General features: G+C 37.4%; 1 long non-coding RNA gene across 3 annotated transcripts in view; it reads left to right on the forward strand.

Annotated features, from left to right (window-relative positions):
• Positions 1–24,828, forward strand: part of LOC138919637 (uncharacterized) — a 36,551-nt gene that overhangs the window by 4,317 nt on the left and 7,406 nt on the right. The window contains exons 2-3 of one of the 3 annotated variants that reach the window (XR_011430007.1): positions 14,960–15,031; positions 23,222–24,642. This is a non-coding gene — a long non-coding RNA (uncharacterized lncRNA). Of the gene's footprint in view, positions 1–14,959; positions 15,032–19,253; positions 20,332–23,221; positions 24,643–24,828 lie in introns of those variants that run through there. The other 2 variants (XR_011430006.1, XR_011430005.1) reach the window with 2 other exon arrangements.

A 24,828-nucleotide genomic window follows, 5' to 3' on the forward strand; every position in this document is an offset into this window, starting at 1 on the left:
ATTTATAAAGACAAAATGGAAACTAGTCAATTAAACTTCACAGACAATTTCAGAAGTTGTTTAAAATGCTTTTTAATATAAATTGGAACAAACATTTTAAATAGTTAAAATATTTTGGTTGATTTGTTAAATTTTACAAATTGATCTTTCAGAGAAATTAGCAAAAGAGGCTTTAAAATGCTAAAATTTATAAAATAAAACATAACTTTTAAAAGGATTTGATACCAATATAAATATAAACTGAAAATTTTTTATCTGAAATGCTGACATTTGTTTAATGTTCACTAGACAGGTAATGAACAAATTCAATAAAACTATTCCTCAAGCAAAGTTTTGGTAAATTACTAAATCTGGTCACTATATCATTTAGCAAACTGATGCATGGGTTTGCTGTGAATTGGCCATTCACTCATGAATTGCTGATTGACCCAAATTAGCTGACTGATCCATAAGATACATCCTTGAGAGTGAGCAGGAATCTCCACCCACAAGTTGTTTTTATCCAGTTCTTGTTTCTGGACCAGACTTCTCAAATATAAGATCCTCCAAAGAAAACTCCAGGCACCTGGGAAATCCGAGAGAAAGAGAAAGCAAATTGGGATTTTGTATGCAGGCTCTTTCGAGCATGGGTTCCATTCTGATTAGCGTGCACGCACATTGTCAGATCCGCCCTCCTTTATTCCTGCCCATCCTCTCCTCTTTGCATGCTCTGCCATCTTTGATCAGTAACTAACCAGATAGGCACTATGACACACTCTTTATGCCAGTTGCCATACAATTTTGATTTAGGTGAGCAATTCTATATGGAACCTGGGAAAGAAGACCAGGTAGGAGCAACCTGAGATTGACAGGTTTTTAGAATTCCACCTCTTTGGAGTGCTGAGGAACACTGCTCACTCAAAGACCAGTTTGGACATTATGACTGCATGTTCCAACACTGCCCACACCCATAGCCCTGCCCCTCTAATCAATGGACCTTTTCTGAATTACAACTCCCAACTAGATCCTTTGCCTTTCTGATCCCAACATCTTCTCTTTTCCAAGAATCCCTGCTGCCAACCCATTTTCAGAGAAAAGAGAGTGACTCTGGCCCCTGGAAGTTGATGTGAGCATTGTGGAGGACTCCTTCCTCATCAGCCAGGAGTTGTGATCAGATAGTGCGCCCTTGGGGTTGATCAGGGTAGAGGAGGAAGGAAATTCAAGATGAAGGGAAAACGTTCCATAATCTTGTACACAAAGCAATAGATAAATTATTCTAAATATGGATAGCGTACTTTTTCCTTCACGTAATAAAAACACTGAGACGGGCTCATACAGTAAGGACATGTATTGCATTTCATAATAGCAAGTGCAGAAATAGTGATACCGACCCTGATATCAGTTTCCCTACATTAAACCCAACATATATGGGGTTAAAACCAAAACACTTATTCCCAGCTTACTCCACATCTTCCTGGCTCCCAAATCCACTATCCTCCATGGAGACAGACACTGCCAAGGACAAGCACCTGGATTCATTATCTCCTCCCCACAAAGAGATACAGGCTGATGACCAGCAAGGTCACGGGCTCCCTCCTCTCTGCAAGTAGTCTCAAGGCCAAAGACAGGCTGGTGGGAAAGCTCCGACCAGCAAGGCCATATGCTCCTCCTCCCCTACCTAAAACCCCAAATAAAACCCCTTCATTTTAGCTTTTTGGGGAGTTTGGGATTTCAGCATTATCTGCCCTTTCTCCTTGCTCAGCACTGTGCAATAATAAAGTTCCTACTTTCTTCCACTACCCCCCATGTCAGAGATTGGCTTGCTGTGCAACGGGTGAGTGAACTCACTTCAGGTTCAACATCAATAGGGCAGTCTATAGGGTCAATTGATTTAGTCTTTATCTATGGCAACACAGATCCAATTATCTCTAACTCTCAGTTCTTCTATCTGCAGAACTGGCTTCATCCTATAGTTGGTTCCCCAGGTGGCCATAAAAGTATATGGGTTATTTTTAGTTGCCTGACCAGGTCCATTCTTTGTCCTTATTGGCCCTGCTCTGTGCCCCAAAGGCTGAGCTAGGGATTGCACCACTACGTCAAACTTTCCAGCTGGTTTCTAGTTGGGTTCAGTCAGGGGGTGTTATCATTAGGAGATTGGAAGATTGGAAGAGAACAAGATTCTGGTGTTCCTTCTCCATTCCTTCCTTGCTTTGGTACGTGTCCTGGCCATGGCTGGTCCCACCACAACTATAGATTCTGCCAAGTCCCTTTGCCTCTTCAAGGCTTCCCACTCTTTCTAGTCTCCAGGAACCTCAAAATCCCTTAAGCTGCTCATGGCTTAACACAGTTTATACTTCTATAAATGGTCGTATAATTAGTATCTTTATTGTAAATTATCCAAGTGAAAATCTGTTTCCTACTGTGATCCAGATTTGCATAAGCAGGCTTCCATCAGTACCTGTGGTAACATACTCCCTTATTTGTATAACTAAGTAGAGAGACTGGTTTTACTTTCTGAGAAGTCTTGAGGAAGACCCTCAGCACATATCATTGGCCAGAACTGTTTAAGGCTTGTCCAACTCTGAACCGGCCCGTGACACAGATGAGATCACCATGATTAACTTTGACTAACCACAGGACATGGAAAGGATATTAGAGATTTTACAGCATTTTCCTCTATAATTATCAAGACACAGGACACAGAACATGAATTTGTTGAAATTAAAAATTTGGGTCCCTAGTTGGCTATGAAAGTAGATATATCTTGGTTTGTAGAATATTCTTAAGAGTTGTGAACTTCCATAGGGTATGTAATGGTGTGTAAATAATCTTTTTTAGAGCTTGAGAGGTTTGAGTCTCCAGATGATATCCAGGTAAGATTTATAGGTAGATAGTAAGAAGAATGTTGCTAAACACCAGATGTATAGATGTATTTGTGTCTATTTATGGACAGGTTTGCACATATTTTGAGACTTACTCGACTACTTTTTGCAATTAATACTTTTGACATCATACTCCCAGTCATTGTCTCCATATAGCTTATAATACAGTGGAGAGAGAAAGAAGTTCAATGAACATTAAGCATAAGAAACATAAAGAAAACCAAACATAAAGAAAACTAAAACAGGGGCCAGCCCGGTGGTGCAGCGGTTAGGTGCACACGTTCCGCTTTTGCAGTCCAGGGTTCACTGGTGCAGACATGGCACCACTTGGGAAGCCATGAAGTGGTATGTGTCCTACATATAAAGTGGAGGAAGATGGGCATGGATGTTAGCTCAGGGCTAATCTTCCTCCAAAAAAAAAAAAGAAAGAAAACTAAAACACATCATAAGCAAATTGGTGGGGGGAAAAAAGTGATAAAGAGAAAACATTAAAAGCAGCCATAGTAAAAAATGTATGTATCACATTTTACCAGAGGAATTAAGCAAAAATGACTTCAGAAATCAGAATCTATGTAAGCCAAAAGACAATGGAGCAATATCTTTATGTATTGAATATAAAAACTACAAACTTAGAATTCTATATTCAGCAAAAATATCTTTTAAAAATGATGGTGATGAGAGTTCTGATTCCAAGTTAGAATTCCAGTTCTATTTCTCCCACTAAGTGTGTGTATATATATATCTCCTAGAGTTTTTAATATATATGTATCTAATGATATATTTCATACATATATATCTAATAATATATTTAATATAGAATATATTTGATATACAGAGAAAGTTTATACATATTTAAGTATATATCTCACACATAAGATTCTGAATGGTGAAGAAAATAAGGCAGACTAACTAGGGACCTCAGAAAACAAGAAAGAAACAATGTTGAATTTTATAGGTTTTATTTTTTTAAGATTGGCACCTGAGCTAACATCTGTTGCCAATCTTTTTTTTTTTCTTCTTCTCCACGAAGCCCCCCAGTACATAGTCGTATATTCTAGTTGTGAGTGCCTCTGGTTGTGCTATGTGGGACGCTACCTCAGCATGGCCTAATGAGCAGTGCCTGGGATCTGAACTGGCAAAACGCTGGGCCACTGAAGCAGAGTGCGCAAACTTAACCACTCGGCCATGGAGCCAGCCCCCTATTTTTGCCTTATATATCCCAGATTGGGTGCTGGAAAGGCTAGCAAACAAGAAATGCCAATGGGTGCAGATTTTAAAAGCTCCAAGGAGAGCTTGTTCTCTTGTATTTTATTTCTTGACTTTTGGTATGCCTCGTAATTTTTTGTTGAAAAGTCAGACATGTTGTATAAGACAAAAGGTACTGGGGTAATTTTTCATGCTGGGAGATGAGCACAACTTTCCTTCTGCTAGGCCTTTATTGTGGAGATTTTCATTAATCTAGTCATTAATTGAACTGAGTTTGAAGTTTGTTGTTACTATGGTCACCCTCAGTGCATTAGTGGCTTCAAATTCCTCTGTGATACCTTGTGTTTGTCTCTCCACCTGGCTTTGAGTCTTGCCTTTGTGCCACTTCCCAGAGAGAGTCTGTTTCTTGAAGCTTTCCCAGCTATGTCCCACTTTTAGTCACTATTTTACTCAGCAGCTGTTAGTATGGTGGTGGGATGTGGTTTGGGTCATTCTCTGATGTCATGGTTATGCTTCAGTCTAAGGCAGGCACCATGGACTTGGGTTTCATCATGGTAGCCTTCACAAGTGTGCAGTGTTTTGCCTCTCCCAGAATTTCTTGCCTTGCTCCTCTCCTCAGATGTAGTTTGTTTCCACCAGTATCTTCAAGCTGTGATTTTTATTCCCTTACCCTTGCAGATTAAGAGTCTTTTTCGTTACTTAGGGGAGATAGCAGACGGATCCATCCAGAGAATTTTTTTTTAAATTTTTTATTGAGTTAATGATAGGTTACAATCTTGTGAAATTTCAGTTGTACATTATTGTCTGTCAGTTGTGTTGCAGGTGCACCCCTTCAACCTTTGTGCCCAACCCCCATCACACCTTTCCCTTGGTAGCCACTAACCTCTTCTCTTTGTCTACATTTTTAAATTCCTCATATGAGTGAAGTCATACAGAGATTGTCCTTCTGTATCTGGCTTATTTCACTTAACATAACTCCCTCAAGGTCCATCCATGTTGTTGTAAATGGGACGATTTTGTTCTTTTTTATGGCTGAGTAGTATTCCATTGTATATATATACCACATCTTCTTTATCTAATCATCTGTTGATGGGCACTTAGGTTGCTTCCACGTCTTGGCTATTGCAAATAATGCTGCAATAAACATTGGGGTGCATGGGACTTTTGGAATTGCTGACTTCAAGCTCTTTGGGTAGATACCCAGTAGTGGGATAGCTGGATCGTATGGTAGTTCTATTTGTAATTTTTTGAGGAATCTCCATAGTGTTTTCCATAGTGGCTGCACCAGTTTGCATTCCCACCACCTGTGGAGTTCCTTTTTCTCCACAACCTCTCCAACATTTGTTACTGTTCGTTTTAGTTATTTTTGTCATTCTAATGGGTGTAAGGTGATATCTTACTATAGTTTTGATTTGCATTTCCCTGATGATCAGCGATGATGAACATCTTTTCAGATGCCTATAGGCCATCCGTGTTTCTTCTTTGGAGAAATGTCTGTTCATGTCTCCTGCCGATTTTTTGATTGGGTTGTTTGATTTTTTGTTGTTGAGTTGTGTGAGTTCTTTATATATTATGGCTATTAAGCCTTTGTTGGATGTATGACTTGCAAATATTTTCTCCCAGTTAGTGGGTTGTTCTTTTGTTTCAATCCTGTTTTCCTTTGCCATGAAGAAGCTCTCTAGACTAATGAAGTCCCATTTCTTGATTCTTTCTATTGTGTTCCTTGTCTGAGGAGACATGGTGTCCAAAAAGATCCTTTTAATACTGATGTCAAAGAGTGCACTGCCTACATTTTCTTCTAGAAGCCTTATGGTTTCAGGTCTCAGCTTTAGGTCTTTGATCCATTTTGAGTTTATTTTGGGGAATGGTGAGAAAGAATGGTCAATTTTCATTCTTTTACGTGTAGCTTTCCAGTTTTCCCAGCACCATTTGTTGAAAAGACTTTCTTTTCTCCATTGTATGCCCTCAGCTCCTTTGTCGAAGATTAGCTGTCCATAGATGTGTGGTTTTATTTCTGGGCTTTCAATTCTGTCCCATTGATGTGTGCACCTGTTTTTGTACCAGTACCATGCTGTTTTGATTACTGTAGCTTTGTAGTATGTTTTGAAGTCAGGGGTTGTGATGCATCCAGCTTTGTTCTCTTTTCTCATGATTGCTTTAGCAATTCGGGGTCTTTTGTAGCCCAATATGAATTTTAGGATTCTTTGTTCTATTTCTGTAAAGAATGTCATTGGGATTCTGATTGGGATGGCGTTGAATCTGTAGATTGCTTTAGGTATAATGAACATTTTAACTATATTTATTCTTCCAATCCATGTACATGAAATGTCTTTATGTTGTCATCCGTTTCTTTCAGGAAAGCCTTGCAATTTTCGTTGTATAGGTCTTTCACTTCCTTGGTTAAATTCACCCTGAGGTACTTTGTTCTTTTTGTAGCGATTGTGAATTGTACTGTGTTCTTGAGTTCTTTTTCTGTTATTTTATTATTAGAGTATAGAAATGCTACTGATTTATGTAAATTGATTTTATACCCTGCAACTTTGGTGTAGTTGTTGATTACTTCTGAAAGTTTTCCAATGGATTCTTTGGGGTTTTCTATATATAAGATCATGTCATCTGCAAACAGCGAGAGTTTCACTTCTTCCCTCCCTGTTTGGATTCCTTTTATTCCTTTTTCTTGCGTGATTGCTCTGGCCAAAACCTCCAGTACTATGTTGAATAAGACAGGTCATCCTTGTCTTGTTCCTGTTTTCAGGGTGATGACGCTCAGTTTTTGCCCATTGAGTATGATGTTGGCTGTGGGTTTGTCATATATGGCCTTTATTATGTTGAGGTAGTTCCCTTCTATCCCCATTTTGTTCAGCGTTTTTATCATAAATGGCTGTTGGATCTTGTCAAATGCTTTCTCTGCATCTATTGAGATGATCATGTGGTTTTTATTCCTCAGTTTGTTGATGTGGTGTATCACGTTGATTGATTTGTGGATTTTGAACCATCCCTGTGTCCCTGGTATGAATCCCACTTGATCATGATGTATGACCCTTTTGATGTATTGCTGAATTTGGGTTGCCAAAATTTTGTTGAGAATTTTTGCATCTATGTTCATCAGTGATATTGGCCTGTAGTTCTCCTTTTTCGTGCTGTCCTTGTCAGGCTTTGGTATCAGCATGATGTGGGCCTCGTAGAATGTGTTGGGAAGTGTTCCATCCTCCCTAATTTTTTGGAATAGCTTGAAAAGGATAGCTATTAAATCCTCTCTGAAAGTTTGGTAGAATTCCCCAGGAAAGCCATCTGGTCCTGGGGTTTTATTCTTTGGGATGCTTTTGATTGCTGTTTCAATCTCTTTCCTTGTTATTGGTCTGTTCAAATTGTCTGCTTGCTTCTTCTTTACTAAGCTTTGGGAGATTGTAGGAGTCCAGGAATTTATCCATTTCTCTAGGTTATCCATTTTATTGGCAAATAGTTTTTAGTAGTATTCTCTTATAGTCTGTTCTATTTCTGCAGAGTCTGTTGTTATTTCTCTTCTTTCATTTCTGATTTTGTTTATTTGAGCTTTCTCTCTTTTCTTCTTTGTACATCTGGCTAGGGGTTTGTCAATTTTATTTATCTTCTCAAAGAGCCAGCTCTTTGTTTCATTGATCCTTTCTACTGCCTTTTTTGTTTCAATAGCATTTATTTATGCTCTGATTTTTATTATTTCTCTCCTTCTGCTGACTTTGGGCTTTGTTTGTTCTTCTTTCTCTGATTGAGTTAGGTGTAGTTTAAGATTGCTTATTTCGGATTTTTCTTGTTTGTTAACATGTGTCTCTATTGCGATGAATTTTCTTCTTAATACAGCTTTTGCTGTATCCCATATGAGTTGGTATGGCATGTTATCATTTTCATTTGTCTCCAGGTATTTCTTGATGTTTCCTTTAATTTCTTCAATGATCCATTGCTTTTCAATAGCATCTTGTTTAGTCTCCACATCCTTGTGCCTTTCTCAGTTTTTTTCTTGTAATTAATTTCTAGCTTTATAACATTATAATTGGAGAAGATGCTTGGTATTATTTCAATTTTTTTGAAGTTGTAGAGGCTTGCCTTGTTTCCCAACATATGGTCTATCCTTGAGAATGTTCCATGCATGGTTGAGAATGTGTATTTTGCTGTTTTTAGATGCAGCGTTCTATATATGTCTATTAAGTCCAAATGTTTTAGCTTTTGGTTTAGCTCCAATGTTTCTTGGTTGATTTTCTGTCTGGATGATCTGTCTATTGATGTGAGTGGGGTGTTGAGGTCCCCGACTATTATTGTGTTATTTTTGATATCTTCTTTTACAATTGTTAATAGTTGCTTTATGAAATTTGGTGCTCCTGTGTTGGGCGCATAGATATTTATAAGCGTTATTTCTTCCTGATGAAGTGTCCCTTTGATCATTATATATTGCCCCTCTATGTCTCTCTTTACCTGCCTTATCTTGAAGTCTGTTTTGTCTGATATAAGTATTGTGATACCTGCTTTCTTTTGTTTGCTATTAGGTTGGAGTATTGTCTTCCACCCCTTCACTCTGAGCCTGTGTTTGTCCTTAGAGCTGAGGTGTGTTTCCTGGGGTCAACATATTGTTGGATCTTGTTCTTTAATCCATTTTGCCACTCTGTGTCTTTTTATTAGAGAGTTTAATGCGTTTACATTGAGGGTGAGTATTGATGCATGAAGCTTAATGCTGTCATTCTGTTACTCATTTTCCGTTTTTCCTGTGTTTCCTTTGTTTCTCATCCTGTGTGTTTTAGCCTACCCCTTGACTTGTGCAATTTCTTATGCTGGGTTTCTTAGATTTTTCCTTATTTATGTTTTGTGTCTCTGTTCTATTTTTTAGTTCAGTGGCTTTCCTGAAGTTTGTATTCAGAATCTCGTGTATAACATAGTCCATTTTCTGGCACCCTTTTACTCTCTTAGCCTAGACTGATTCAGTCCCTTTCCTCCTCCCCTCCTAAATTATTATTTTCATCTCTTATTCCAACTTGTGTTGTGAGTTTCTGGTTAGAGTGATAAGATTGTATTTGCTTTGGTGACTTCCTTCCCTTTATCCTAATGCTATAGTTGACTATTTGCTATCCTATTCTGATTTTATCTATTTGTCTCCCTACTCTGTGTTTTGTGACCCCTTTCTCCCTTTTTTTTCTTTTTTCAGATATGAGAGCCTTCTTGAGGATTTCCTGTAGTGGAGGTCTTGTGGCTATGAAGTCCCTTGGCTTTTGTTTGTCTGGAAAAGATTTAATTTCTCCCTCATATCTGAAGGATATTTTTGCGGGATAGAATATTCTTGGCTGAAGATTTTTATCCTTTAAAGTTTTGAATATGTCATTCCATTCTCTCCTAGCTTGTAAGGTTTCTCTAGAGAAATCCACTGAAAGTCTGATAGGGGTTCCTTTGTAGGTTATTTTCTTCTGTCTTGCTGCCCTGAATATTATTTCTTTGTCACTCATTTTTGCCATTTTTACTACTATATGCCTTGCAGTAGGTCTTTTTACATTGACAAATCTAGGAGGTCTGAAACCTTCCTCCACACACATTTCTCTCTCAATCTCTAGATTTAGGAAGTTCTCTTCTATTATTTTGTTGTGCACACTTTCTGCTCCATTTTCCTTTTCCATGCCCTCAGGAATTCCGATTATTCTTAGGTTGCATTTTCTCATTGAATCAGCTATTTCTTGGAGATTTTCTTCAGTTTTTTAAATTCTTAGTTCTCTTTCTTCCTCTATCTGGAGCCATTCAGCTTGTCTATCTTCGATTACACTAATTTGCTCCTCTATGGTGTCTACACATGCATTCAGGGATTCCGTATTTTGTTTTATCTGATCTATTGTATTTTTCATCTCTAGTATTTCTGATTCTTTCTTCTTTATAGTTTCAATCTCTTTTGTGAAGTAACTCCAGAACTTGTTGACTTATTTCTCAATATTTCCCTTTACCTCATTGAGTTTTTTGATGATTGCTATTCTGAACTCATTTTCACTTAGTTTACCTATTTCCAAGTCCTCAGGACATAATTCTGTGTTTTTATTGTTTTCCTTTTGGTCTGGAGCTTTTGTAAATTGCTGGATGGTGGAGGAGCAGTTTTTGTGCATGATGCTATTATTCAGTTGCAGTTATAGACTGTCGCCACTAGATGGGGGCCAAGAGCCATGCATTCTGAACCCTCAGCCTTCAGCTGCCATGGCAGCGTGCAGCGTGGGATGGGGTAGGAGGGGCACTTTCTTTCACGCGCAGACCTGGATTCTGATCAACTCTCACTCTCTGGTTTCCTGGGGCCCTGGCTTGATGAGGTGCCCCCTGGTGAAACCTTTATCCCGTTAGAGGGTTTCCGCTGCACCCGCGGTGGGATTCCTGGATGATCCCCGGATGCACAGCCCCTCCCCCACTCCTTCCCTCACCCGCAGCAGCAATCTCAGTCTCTAGGGGAGGGAGCGAAGAACTCTCTTACCCGGTTCCAGCTCCTCTGAGGGCGGCTCCAGCCTCTATGCCCTCTGTCCTTTGGCTGCTGTGGGTCTCTAACGATTTCTGTTTTAGGACTTTTTTTTGGTTGGAAAGCAGGTGCTCTTTTTGGTTGTAATTTGTATGGGAGAGAGTTCTGGGTGAGCTCACTCTGCCATGTTGCTGACGTCACTCCCATACAGAGAATTTTTATTTCAGGTATTGTGTATTTATTTCTAGTTGTGTCTTTTATTATTATTTTTATTTACTTATTTGATTATTTATTTATTTATTATCTGGTGAGGAAGATTGGCTCTGAGATAACATCTGTTGCCAATCTTCCTCCTTTTGCTTAAGGCAGACACATCCATGACAATCTTCCTCTATTTTATATGTTGGCTGCAGCATGGCTTAGTAAGCAGTGTGTATGTCCACACGAGGGATCAGAACCTGCAAACCCCTAGCTGCCAACACAGAGCCCGCAAACTTAACCACTCTACCACCAGGTTGGCCCCAAATCTTTTGTTGTTTTATATCTTCCTTTTCTCTATTCATCTTGTTTTTTTACTATAAATCCTTGAGAATATTTATCACAGGTGTTTTAACATCCTTGTCTGTTCATTCCATCTTCTTCCTCATTTCAGCTTATTTTCCCATTGACTTCTTTCTCTCTTCATTATTGTTCATCATTGTTCTCTTTCTTGGCATATCTGGTAATTTTCATGAGACGCTGGACATTCTGGATTTTATTTTGTTACAGACTTGGATTTCTTTAAAGAATTTTGTTATTTATTATAACAGGCAGTTATTTTACTTGAAGAGCAGCTTAATCCTTTTGAGGTTTCTTTTTAAGCTTTATTATGGGTTAGAGTGGTACCAATCTAGGAGTGTTTTTGCTCCACTATTAAGGCATGATCTTCCTAGTGGCCACTGAATGCCTGATATTCAAAGGATCTCTACCTTCTGGCTGATTAAAACCTGAATTCCTCTGCTGTGTATCTTCTGGGAACACATCAGATTCCAGCTACTGGATCACTCTTTTCTAGGACTTGTAGTTTCACTTTATGCATTTCAGCTTCATATTAAGCAATAGACTCAAAAGGACCGTGTAGATTTCTGGAGCTCTTTCTTCAGATTTCCTTCTTCTCTGAAACACTGCCCCTCAGATTCCATCCTCCTTAGCCTTCCCAAACTCTCATCACTTTCCCTTCAACTCAGCAAGTTCACCTTGCTCTGCTTGTGACATCCTCCTGTCCACCACATTCTGAAGATGTTCTTCAGGCAGACATTCAAACCTGTCATAGATTTCCTCTTGCTTATGTCCTCGTCTCAAGAATCACAGTCCTTTAGGGCCTGTTGTCCAATATCTGGAAACATTCACCCTATATATTTTTTCCTGTTTTCTAGTTGTTTCCTTTAGGAGGCTGTGTCTGTTACCAAATATTCTATCATGGCCTAAAGTGGAAGTCACAGCTTAAACTCTTTTGAGCATTTCTATCACACCACATGTTCCAAAATATGGCCAGAGGAAAACTTCTCTAACAGCAACTTTGCATGAACTCATATATTCTAAAGATAAGACCAAGTGTGCATTTTCTTCCTGATAGGCACTTAGCACACTAAAGTGACTATGTGATTTGTTACTGGATGTTATAAGATTTATAGAGTCATGGTTTGGGCATGCACAAGCCCAATCCATTGTGCAATTAGAGTGGTATATTTGGAACCAGACTTGAACAAATCAAAAGTGCATTAGTAAATTATAAAGTAATTTAATGGTAAGTTTAAATTTCCATGTCTTACTGACTTCTACTGCACCATCACCTTTTCTCAAACCTACATCGATATCATTATGAGAATTTTGTTTAAATAACTAACAAAGGAAGAGAGAATTCTGGATCAGTTCCCAAAAGGGTTGGATTACATGGTGACATTATTTGAAAGTGGACTGCTGCTATATTACAGCATTACTTGGTGATGGCTCTCAATGACCTGATTACCCCCTTTGAATGTAGAATGAGGTAGACTGAGGTATAGATATTTACTCTTGGACAGTGGTGAATAGTTCATCTGAGTCACCAAGCTCCTGAAAAGAACAAGCTAGTAGATCTGGAAAAGGAAGCATGAGAAAGACGTATATAGGTGGACCTCCAGGAATGGACTCAAAGTGTGTAGATCTTTAGATTTCACATTAATCGTCATCAGAAAGGATCCACATCAGAGGTGGCTCTCAAAAGTTACAAATACAACTCATCCTATGGATATCCTCCTGCTTCTCTTCTCGGCCACTGCAGTCAGTGTGCAATGAGCCCATGAACAGCATGGCCATTATCGTAGGAAAGAGAGATATACATGGGATCAACAACAGGGACTTGCACGTAACATAGGTGATCTAGTTAATGCATAGCTGAGTCCCAACATACCAATAGTAGAGAATGACACTGAGCTCTAAATATGATACCATTCCTTGGGGAGACCATCCAAGCCAATTGGTAGTAGGTTGACTATATCAAAAGCTTTCAACTTGGAGAGGAAGTGCTTTATCCTTCCTGGAATTTGTATATATGTATTTTGGATATGGGTTTGCCATTTTTGCCTACAGTGCCTCCAGAACCATCACCATCCAAGGACTCATGGAATGCCATATCCATTGGCATACTACCCTGCACAAGATTTCCTCAGAGTGCAGAACCCACTTAATAACAAAGAAGATGTGCCAACAGCTCATCATATATACTCTGTTACTAAGATGTATCCAGTCTAATAGAATGATTGAATGGTGTTGGCTAGAGGATTCTCCCCTCTAAGATGCGGCATAAGCCTGGAACCAATCATATAAACCAAGATGGAGTGGCTCCTCTCACTACTAAACCTATTTGTGGAATTTATGCTAACTGTCTCTATAACCTTGGGCTCTCCCAATTTAGATATTCTGGTTCCTGGAAGAGAAATGCTTCTTCAAAATGACACAGAAAGATTTTGGTGAAATTTGACTGTGACAGCCATCTCAAGCCAATGTGCCAGGGAAGTTATGTACTGAATGCAGGAACTGATCTTAATTACCATGGGAAACTAGGGTTGCACATACACAGTAAGGGCAGGGAAGAATATGTTTGGAACCCATGGAATTTACTGGACAGTCTTTTAGTACTTTTATGTGTGATAATGGTTGTCAGTGGACACCAAAACAATCATAATTCAACAAAGGAAGGGTAAATAAGAGCACAGAGGCTTCTGGGATGGTAGACTCTAACCAATCCAGAAAAACAATCTAGACTAAATTCAAAGGGTGAGATGAATCAAGAAAGGCTTATGAGGGATAGACATGATGAATATTACTTACAGTCACAAGGCTAACTATAGTAGTGGACACTAACAAATTTCACTAACCCCTTCTCCTTAGCCTTCTAGATCACAATTGGCCACCATTCTTGACCTCTCTTGTTGAATAAAGATTGAAATGTGTTAATTTTAATATAAAAAGAAAAGGGAGATGCCGTATTAAAGTATGGGAGCCCAGATCGCTGAATTACCACCTGGAAGAGCAACTCTCATTAATCGTCCACACCTGTCTGTTGTTACATTGGTGAGATTTAAGGTTCTACTGTATTTGAGCCATCACACACTTTTGGTTCTATTTGTTACAGCAGTTTGGCTTACTTTGATTAACATCAGAAGAATAAAAAAGTGTGGGCGCATATTTTTCAGCTATAAAATAGGCAGAGTGTAAGAAGCATGATAATACACTGTCATATATTGATGGTGAGTGGGCTATTGGTGAAAGTTTTATGGAGAGAAATTTGGCACTACCAACCAAATTTACAAATGTGCGATCATTGACCTAACAAATCCACCCCTAACAATTTATTCTGATTATATCTTGAATATGTATAAAGTAATGTATGTATAAGTTTATTCATTGCACCATTGTTTATAGGAATAAAGATAGAAAACAACCTGAATGTCTATCACTATCAGACTACTAAGTGGCTATTTTCAAAATGAGGCAGATATTTATGTCCAGATATGAAAACACTTATAAGATATGCAGTTATTTGGAAAAAGCAAAGTGTATAGCACACTATGATTTGTGTTAATAATAGAGAGCTATTCAGATGATAGATGGAGATAGATGGGTTTTTATAATATATGTGTAGATTATTTCTGAATGGATAACGAAAAAGTACTAACAGTAGTTACTTTCTCAAAGGCACTCTTGATAGCCATAAATTTGGGTTGGGAGAGAGAGAAGCTTTCTACTGTAATGCACCTTTGTACCATTTTAATTTTTTGTCATGACCATGTATGAACTATTCAAAATAAATTGAATTTAAAAAGATGAAAACAAGTGTGAGGGAAAAATAAATGAGAATATAACCATTTTAATGATTTCTCATGGACAACACTCACATAAAATGATCTTCTTTTTCTTCTTTTAGGATTGTCAGAGATGTAAGACAGGATCTCACAGAAACATTCAAGATGAAGATGATGCCAAATTAACAGCTAGGGTATGCATCTCAAACTCAGACCATATCAATCCTCCCTGCCCACTGGTCATCCTCCCCTTCAGAGCAGGGCCTTTTTTCACTGGCCTCTCTTCCCCTCATGTGGTAATTCAGAACACGGAGTTGGCCTTTCATTGACATTTTGTCTCATAGGTCTATATCAATCAAATCAATTTTGATTATTTTTAAAACACCTTATAGAAAGACTACTTTGTTGAAGGTTGTGTTAGAATCTGAACACTCTGTCTTATGTTCTTGTACTTATATTATTTCAAAACTATATACACCTATATTCTTCACACCTGTGGAACATCATTATATTCTAGATCAGACTAAAATGCTTTGTGAATCAAAACTTGCTGCAAGAAGTTGGGAAGAAAGACTTCAGTTGGAAGTGAATTCATAAAACCAGCAGGCTAGACACTCAGGACAAGAGAAGCAATGACTATGTGACCACAGAAGACATTTTTTATCACATGCCTGGCTCTTGAAGGAGAGAGGAATTACCTTGGCTGAAGGAAGTGGGTAATAGTCCAGGAAGTAGCCAAATAGGGAATGTTGCTTAAAAAAAAGATTCACAGAAGTTGTGTTTAAGTTAAACCATTAAATGCTTTCCACTCACTGAACAGATGTGAGGCAGAGTCACTCGTCTCTGGCAGACTAAGTCAGTTCCAGAAAAACATTGATTTATAAAAGCAATAAATATACAAAATATCAAAACAATAAACTCTACCAGCCATGTGTGCAATTCAGAAGAGAACAGAAATTTACTTAAGGACAGAAAAAAGTTTAATAAACAAATAAAGATACCATGTTCTTGACAGGACAGCTTGTGTCAATTTCCCAAACAAAATACATAAGTTTGATGATGTTTTAATCTAAGTATCAATAAAATACTTTTAACATTTTAATAAAATATTTCTAATTTTTTCAAGACTAATAAATGTACAAAAGTAGTTATTAATAAGAAAAATAGGGGGAGTTGCTCTAATGTTTACAAATTCTTATAAGGGTAAATGTTCATACTTTTACAAAAAAGACAAATGTGGAATAAAATGGCACAAAAACAGAACCTAATTTATGTTAAGATTAAGGAAGTTGAGAAATTTATTTACTATGTTTCTAGGAATCTGCTAACCCTTTGAGAAAATTTAGGGGTGGCAGACAGACACATATTTCTAAGAAGCTTCTGTGTTATAGGTTACATTCTTCACTTCTCCATGACACTGAAGGGCCCACTCCACTCTTCTGGAGTCAGTCTTGGTTTGTGGGGTGAAGGGCAGTGACTAATGGGGAGTGGAAAGCAACTGGACAGGAGGAGTTGGGAGCCAGTTCTTTTGAGAGGCTTTTGAGATACGCCTGATCATCATGGCACCTACAGGTGAAATGGAAGGAAAAGCAGTATGGTGGTAAGGAAACTGGTGAGTGAAGAAATTCTAGTGTGAGATTTTTAGGGGAAGAAGGTATTTTAAGAGAATTTTGAATCATTTTTCTTGGTGTTAGAAATATAATCCAAATTTGATATCTCTCAAGACACTGCAATAAAGGTTCAAACTGTTTTTAATTATGTACTGGGCAGCTTACTCTTGCTTCTTTAAAAGAATGTCAGACTGGGAGTACTTTGAAGGATAGAACAAATTATCCTGCCTTCATGTTGGATAAATTGAGAAGGCAGTGGAGCCAGCCCTGATGGCTCAGTGGTTAAAGTTTGGAGCTCTCACTGCTACAGTGGCCCATGTTTAGTTCCCAGTCATGGAACCACACCACCTGTCTGTCAGTGGCTATGCCGTGGCCACAGCTCACATAAAAAGAACTAGAGGACCTACATTATGATATACAAGTAAGTACTGGGGCTTTGGGGAGAAGAAGATTGGCAGCAGATGTTAGCTCAGGGCAAATTCTTCCATGCAAAAAAAAAAAAAAGGAATACAAAAGGAGATATAAAAGTGAATTTTTAATTTAGTGCAAGGAAGGAAATTTACTAAAAATGGCATTGGGTTAATTGGTTAATTACCTAGAAAGTAAAAAGAGCCCATACATAAACACACACATGGATGGTATTGAGATGGATTAAAAGTTCAAATGTAAAATAAGAAGAAACTCAAAATATAGAAAAAATTAAGTAATATTTATTCCATTAGAAGGTGGTGGGATGATTTAAAATAACAAAACAGGAAGAAACTAGGTTACAAGTGAAGAGATTTACACAAACAGTTCTTGCAGGAGGAAAGGAACTGTCTAGGCATTAGAAACAGTTGCTAGACAAAATTTGTGATTGAAGAGAAAGGGTGATGATAAAGAACCTTTGCAGAAGCTCTGGTTAGACGAAACCATTAATGTCACTGAATACATTTTTCTCCAACCAGTGAGGAGCATATGAGGAGGCAGCATCACTTGTCTCAGGCAACTCAAGATACTAATGAGCACAAATAAAATATACATAGCAAGGGGGGGTGAGAGAGGTCGGGTAAATTTCCATTCAAAATAAGGACAATAACATAAAATTGCAAGGAATAAATTCCACAAAGAACTATAGAGATTTAACTACAAAATTTCACTATAGAGCATAAAACTTTGAATAATTGAAGAGACATACCATGTTCACAGACGAGAATGTAATTTTGGACTTAACGTATTTTCAAAAAAAATCTGTATGAGAATGAGAATATGAACAATAGATTAGATAAAATTATTATATTTAATGAAATTGATAGCTATCCTCTGATTGTGTTAAAGAATACCCTTTTCTTACAAAATCCACACTGAAGTATTTAAGGATAAAGGGCCATGATGTGTACAATTTCAGAAAAAAAATATATACATAATATGTATATGCTATTCTTATTTTTGCAACTTTTCTGTTTTACATTTTTACAAATGAAATGGAAAAAATCCACATAAGGCTATAAAATATTACTTCCATATAAAAAAACAAAATTCTATGAAAAAGGGACAATCGCAGAACTAAATTATTTTAAAAGTCATTCAAAACGATGAACAGGCAAAACTAACCAAGTACGTGCATTTCCCCCTGTTACTGCAACGTTCCATTTTAATTATCTCTCTTCTTGCTACACTGTTACATTTTCTAAAGAAGTTTCTTGTTCTGTTTATTTTTTCGTAGCATTTCAAATCTCCGAGAATAGTAATTATTTGTTTGTTTGTTTAAATTGTTTTTGTTCTCTACCTTACTTCCAAAGTCATATTTTCTTTTTGTTTATTTAGTCCTTCTTTATTACACCATTCTTTTTCCAAAAAATATATGCTCTTCTTTGGTTATTAGTTCATGTTTATAATGGAGACTCTTAAGAGCAGTTTAAGAGACTGTATCACTAAGGGGTTATGAAAAGATGGGCTTTGGGTTTATTTGGTTAACTCACTGGAAATATCATAATATGAAGTTTCTCTCTTTAGGAAACTCAAATATCCAAAAAAGAAACTTGCAAACTTTTAGTTGGGGGTGGAGTGAGGGTGTGGTAAACAAACGGATGCTCACATTCTATAGTAGGGGTGGAAGCAGAATTGAGGACCAACCATTCAATAAAGATGCTTTCAATCAATTCCCATAAATATTCAAAATTTTAAAGGGCAAAGTTAATGAATTATGGCACAATTATACACACACAGTCCATCAAAACAATATTTTAGAAGGACATTTAATGACACTTAATAACAAATTTACCACATGTTAAATTACAAAATATTTACAAATTAGCCTATTCACTATGATCTCAACCCTCTCAACATTTTTCTATTTATATCTAACTACACTTATATCTTTGAAGCCAGAAGGAATAAAATGTCACTCAAGGATCTGAAATACAATAAAAGTGATCTTGTTTTCTCTTCTTCCTGCTTCTTTTGTTTGTTTGTTTGTTTGTGTGTTTGTTTTTGGTGAGGAACATTGTCCCTGAGCTAACAGCTGTGACAATCTTCCTCTACGTTTTGTATGTGGGACGCTGCCACAGCGTGGCTTGATGATCAGTGCTAGGTCTGCACCTGGGATCCAAACTGGGCTGCCTGGGAAGTGGAGCCACTCTGCCACTGGGCGTGGGCCCTCCTCTTCCTACTTCTAATATGGACTGACAGGTCTATTGTGATTGGCTTTAAAAACACAGCAGTTAAATGAAATCTGGATGTGAAGCTATTAGTCACAACAGCATGTGAACCCTTAAAGTTGAGAGACCAGCTCTAACTATTCTGTCCCTTTGTTTTTCTCCGCCAGGCTTGTGGTGCCCCCTACCATCAAGGCAACATATTTACAGTTATCAATCTGATTTGTACTGCTGAACTCACTTCTCAATCTTTTTACATGGACATTGTCATCAACATTTCTCATTTCCTTCATGTATAACTCAATACTTAAAAAAGAAAAAGATTCATCTCAAAGAATTAAAACAGTGACTTTGTATCATACTTCACTGAAAAATGAAAAGAAAAGAGACAAAACTCTCACATTTTCCACATGATGTAAACCTTGAACCCATTAAGACTAGGGGTATCCAGATGTGGAGATAGGAAAGCTGACTAGGAGAGGGCACCCTCTTGTGTGGGGGAAGGGAGTTGTCAGAAGTGCTCACCACGTCCTGGTGCATGTACAAAGCCTGCCTCTCTCAGCCTAAATTGACCATAGTTAATTATCTTGGTGTAAGAAGACAAGCTTTACTAGGCAGATAGGGTGTCAGTTCATAAAATGTCCACATAAAGATAGTTTCAGGTTTCTAGTCCATGCAGGTTATGTACTGGATACCTTCACATATTCATGCCTATATGTGTATGTTTACTTATAAAGTATTTAAGTTCATGTATTAGGCTTCTACTTAATAGATACAAGGCATTGTAATATGTACTGAGAACATAGAGATGTCCACCCATACATTGTCCCTTAAGGAACTAACAGAAAAGAGCTTAGTCAGCAACAACGGTTCAAATTTCCATTTCCTGAGACAGGACTGATCCTGAATACAGGGTAAAGTGAAAGAAGATCTAGACAGACCCATATTCAGTTATCTCATATGAACAATGAAAGTGAGGATCCTAAAGACTAGCCCAGTGTCTATGAGAGACAGTGTCGCACAATGGTTAAACATGCCCCTCTGGAATCACACTGCCTGTATTTGAATTGTGATTTTATCATTTACTAATGTTGCAACATCACACAAGCTATTTAACTCCTCTGCACCAGTTTCCTCACGTGTAAATGTGAATGATGATCATCCTAATACCTCCTCCAAGGATTGTAGGAACTCAGTAAGCCAATATTCATAAAGTACATAGAAAGGTGCTTGGCATGTAAAATTCTCAAAAATAAAAGCAGAATAATAAATAGTGTTATATTATTGTGGCTGGAGGGCTACCTGATAACCTCTCTGCACCTCCTCACCAGCCTGGCTGAAAAGGTAACCCATGGATTGGAACGAGGGTCCCAATTCCAAAAGCATGTGACAGAAAGAAGTCAAGCACTTTTTTTTTTTAAATACTGGGTGGAATGAAGGAAGGGAGGGGGGATTGAACCAGCAGTCATTTTGTACTAGAGTTCAACCATTCCCTTAGATTCCTTAGAAAATGCATAGGCTCCCAGACACTGGGGAGGCATTTGGGCACATTTCCCCTACCCCAGCCCTATTTCATTCTTGCCCACTAATACACCATGGAATCTTTTGGTTGGCCAGAAGCTGTGAGAATTAGCTACTTGCCAATGGGTCAGGAGTCATCATTCATTTTCGTTGATTAAAGACAGGAGCAAACACACAGCTGCATTATAAATGATGTTCACTTGAGCCTGATGTTCATTTGACCCCTTCACATGATAACTATCTCCTGGATTTCCCAACAAGGAAGCACATTAAGCTGCTGACATTTATATTCACTTATTTCTTGTAATATCCATTAGTGCTGGGCCACTCCTAGTTTAAGATCCATGACCTGATTGTGACTTGGAGATCTAAAATGGTATCTGTCCCCTCATCCTACTGATGACTCTATCACCTCTCCTTGAGATTAGGGTAATCTCGTAGAGGCAAAGGTAGGGCTCCCTGGATGATAAACACATGTATGAAATGGCTTCTTTTTTCTGTGTGTGTGAAGAAGATTGGCCATGAGCTAACATCTGCTGCGAGTCTTCATCTTTTTGCTTGAGGAAGATTGTTGCTGAGCTAACATCTGTGCCAATCTTCCTCTATTTTGTATGTGGGATGCCACCACAGCGTGGCTTGATGAGTCGTCTGTAGGTCTGTGCCCAGGATCTGAACCAGCAAACCCTGGGGCCATTGAAGCAGAGCATAAGAACTTAACCACTATACCACCAGATTGGCCGTGAAATGGCTTCTTATAAATTCTTCCTTTCCCCAAAACTCTGAAATTTAAACCTAACACTCAACTCTAACATTCAAATGAGGATATTGACCACAAAGAGACTTTACAGAGCTGTTTTCAAGGATATAATGGTTTCCTCTCCAGTCAGTGAGGAGTAGATCAAGGCAACATCACTTGTCTCTAGCAGACTAAATCACTGTGAAGGCCAACAAGAAGCACGGAGCTGCAATTAGGGGAAAATAGAGCATAAAATAAACATGTCAAGAAATGTGTAGAATCATTAGGAATGACAAACATCTGTGAGGTCATATAGTAAAAGAGTTAATGGAAAGAGGGTCTCATATTCTAAGATTTAAAATAACAATCAAAATCCATTGTATTTTAAAGAGTTGTCCATGTGCATTTAAAGACTGTCAGCAAGGATAGATGGGCAAGAATAACCCTTAGCTTTTCTGTTGCTACATTTATCTATTCATTTTATAACTAACTTTCTAATATGCTTTGCTTTTAATTTTTTCTCTGATTATACTTTTATCATAGAATATTTTCTTGTTACGTGGAGGCAATTATTACACAATTACTTTCCAAGTTTCTAAGTGTATTGTTTGGGAATATAACAGCTATTTTCTAGCTACAAGATCAGGCAAACAATGGAAAGAGGGTCATCCAAGTACAACAGAATGTTCTAGCCACATTCCTGACCTCTTTGATACACACAGACTCTCAGCAGCTACAACACTGATGACAAAGAGCTCTTCTACAGACAAGAGGCAGCATCACATGCCTCTGGTAGATTAAACCATATAAGAAGCATATAAGAAAAATGTACTTGCAGAAAATTTTATATTCATAATAGGAATAAAAAGTAAAGTATCAAGATATGAAATGAAATATATATGTAGAATCATGAAAAATTGAGAAATCTAATAGAGGTTCATAAAAAAATATAGATAAATGGAGAAATAAACCCTGTTCATAGATGGGTTTCTAGATACACTTTCACTTTCTCTTTTTTTACATAGCATTATTGATATGTAATTGACATACAAACTGCTCACATTTAAAGTATATAATTTCATGAGATTTGACATATGAATACACCCATAAAGCCATCACCACAGTCAAGACAGCGAACATAGCCGTCATTCCTAAAACTTCTTTGTGACCCTTTGTAAACCATCCTTACCCTCAATCCTCAAGCAATCACTAAACTACTTTCTATCAATTACTTACTATTTTCTAAAATTTTTTATGAAACTAGTTTGTATTTTCTATAATTTTATATAAATAGGATCATACAAGAACTCTATTTCTGTCTTCTTTGATTCAGCATTTCTTTTGAGATTCAATCATGTTGTTGCATATATCAATGATTTATTTCTTCCTTTTTATTGTTGAGTAGTATTTCATTGTGTATACATATGCCACAATTTCTTTATCCACTCATCTGTTGATGGATACTTGGAATTGTTTCCAGTTTTTGACTATTGCAAATAACTCTTCTATGAACATTCTGTACAAGTCTTTGCATATACATATATTTCTTTTCCTTCTGGGCAAATACCTAGGAATGGAATCCTTTAAAAATATATGTGTTGTTTACTTTTTTAAAAAGTTGCCAAACTATTTTCCAAAGTGATTTTGGTACCATTTGGCACTCCCACCAGCACTGTAAGAGAGTTCTAGTTGTTTCACATGCTTGTCAACACTTAGTATGGTCAGTCTTTTTATTTTTATTTATTTATTTTTTTAAGATTGGCACCTGAGCTAACTGTTGCCAATCTTCCGTTTTTTCCTTCCTCGTTCTCTTCCTCCTCCCCTTCCCCTTTCCCTCCTTCTCCTCCTCTACCTCCTCCTCCTCCTCCTTCTTCTCCCCAGGCCCCCTAGTACATAGTTGTATATTCTAGTTGTGAGTGTCTCTGGTTGTGCTGTGTGGGACGCCGCCTCAGAATGACCTGATGAGTGGTGCCATGTCCACGCCCAGGATCTGAACCAGTGAAAACCTGAGCCTCTGAAGCGGAGCACACGAACTTAACCACCGAGCCACGGGATGGCCCTAGTCTTTTTAATTTTAGCCATTCCAATGAGAATATAGTGACATTGCATTGTGAATTTAATTTGTGTTTCTATAATGGCTTAAAATGTTGAGCATCTTTTCATGTGTTTACTTGCCATCTATTTATCTCTTTGATGGAACTGTTGGTTCAAATCCTTTTGACTATTTTTAAAGGGGTTGTTTTATCTCTTAGTACTGAATTGTAAGTGTTCTTTGTATATTAAAGTTCAAAGGTATTTGTCAGATATTTGTAAACATTTTTCCCATTCTGTGGCTTATATTTTATTTTTGTAATAATATCTTTGGAAAACAAAAATATTTAATTTTGATATAGTCCAATTTACTGGCTTTTTCTTTTACAGTTTATGCTTTTTGTTAGTTCATGAAATCTTTGCCCAACTTCAAGGCACCTTGATTTCCTCCTACATTTCCTTACTGAATTTTTATAGTTTTCATGTTGTGTTTAGGGCTATGACCGACTTTGAGTTAATTTTTGTATAGTAATGAGTTGTATTGTTGCTGACTAAGATCTTTTCTGTCAGCTTCCTAAGGGCAAAAGCTGGGTGGATATCTCTGCCTTCTCAGAACTTATCATGCCTGGTATCTATTAAGTGTGAGACAAGGTTCTAGGTTTAATTTTTTGTGTATAAATATCAAATCGTCCCAGCATTATTTGTTAAAAAGATTATCATTTCCCCATTGAATTGCCTAGGAACCTTTGTAAAAAGTTGATTATATACATAGTTGTCTATTTCTGGAATTTCTATTCTGTTCCATTTATCTATATGGCTATCTTTACAATACTGCCACACTGTCTCGATATAGCTGTATGAAAACATCAGGTAGTAAAACCCTCCAACTTTATCCTTCTTTCTCAAAATTATTTTTGCTATTTTATGTCCTTTGCATTTCCATATAAATGTAAGAATAAACTTACCAATTTCTTCAATAAAGCCTATATGGCCTGGATTGCAATTGTGTCAAAACTATATATCAATTAGGGAAAAATTGATATATTAATAGTTGATACTTCTAGTCTTTGAACACGGTATAAATATCTCCGTCTATTTTGGTATTCTGTGATTTCTCTCAGCAGTGTTTTCTAGTTTTCAGTACACAGTTTGTGCACATCTTTTGTCAAGTTTATTCCAAAGTGTTTTATATTTTTGATGTTATGTAAATGAAAATTATATATTTCAATTTTTGAATGTTCATTGCTAATAAATAGAAAAAGATTGATCATATTTATTGAACTTGTATCCTGCAAACTTGCTAGACTCACTTTTTTCCTTACACTGGATTTTTTGCAGAGTCCATAAAATGTTCTATTATAGGGACTGACAAGCTATGACCAGCGGGCCAAATCCAGCCAACCACTGTGTTTTTACAATTTATGGGCTAAGAATGGTTTTTACATTTTTAAATGGTT

This window comes from Equus caballus, chromosome 20 (assembly GCF_041296265.1).
Source record: "Equus caballus isolate H_3958 breed thoroughbred chromosome 20, TB-T2T, whole genome shotgun sequence".
In the NCBI taxonomy this organism is placed as follows: Eukaryota; Metazoa; Chordata; class Mammalia; order Perissodactyla; family Equidae; genus Equus; species Equus caballus.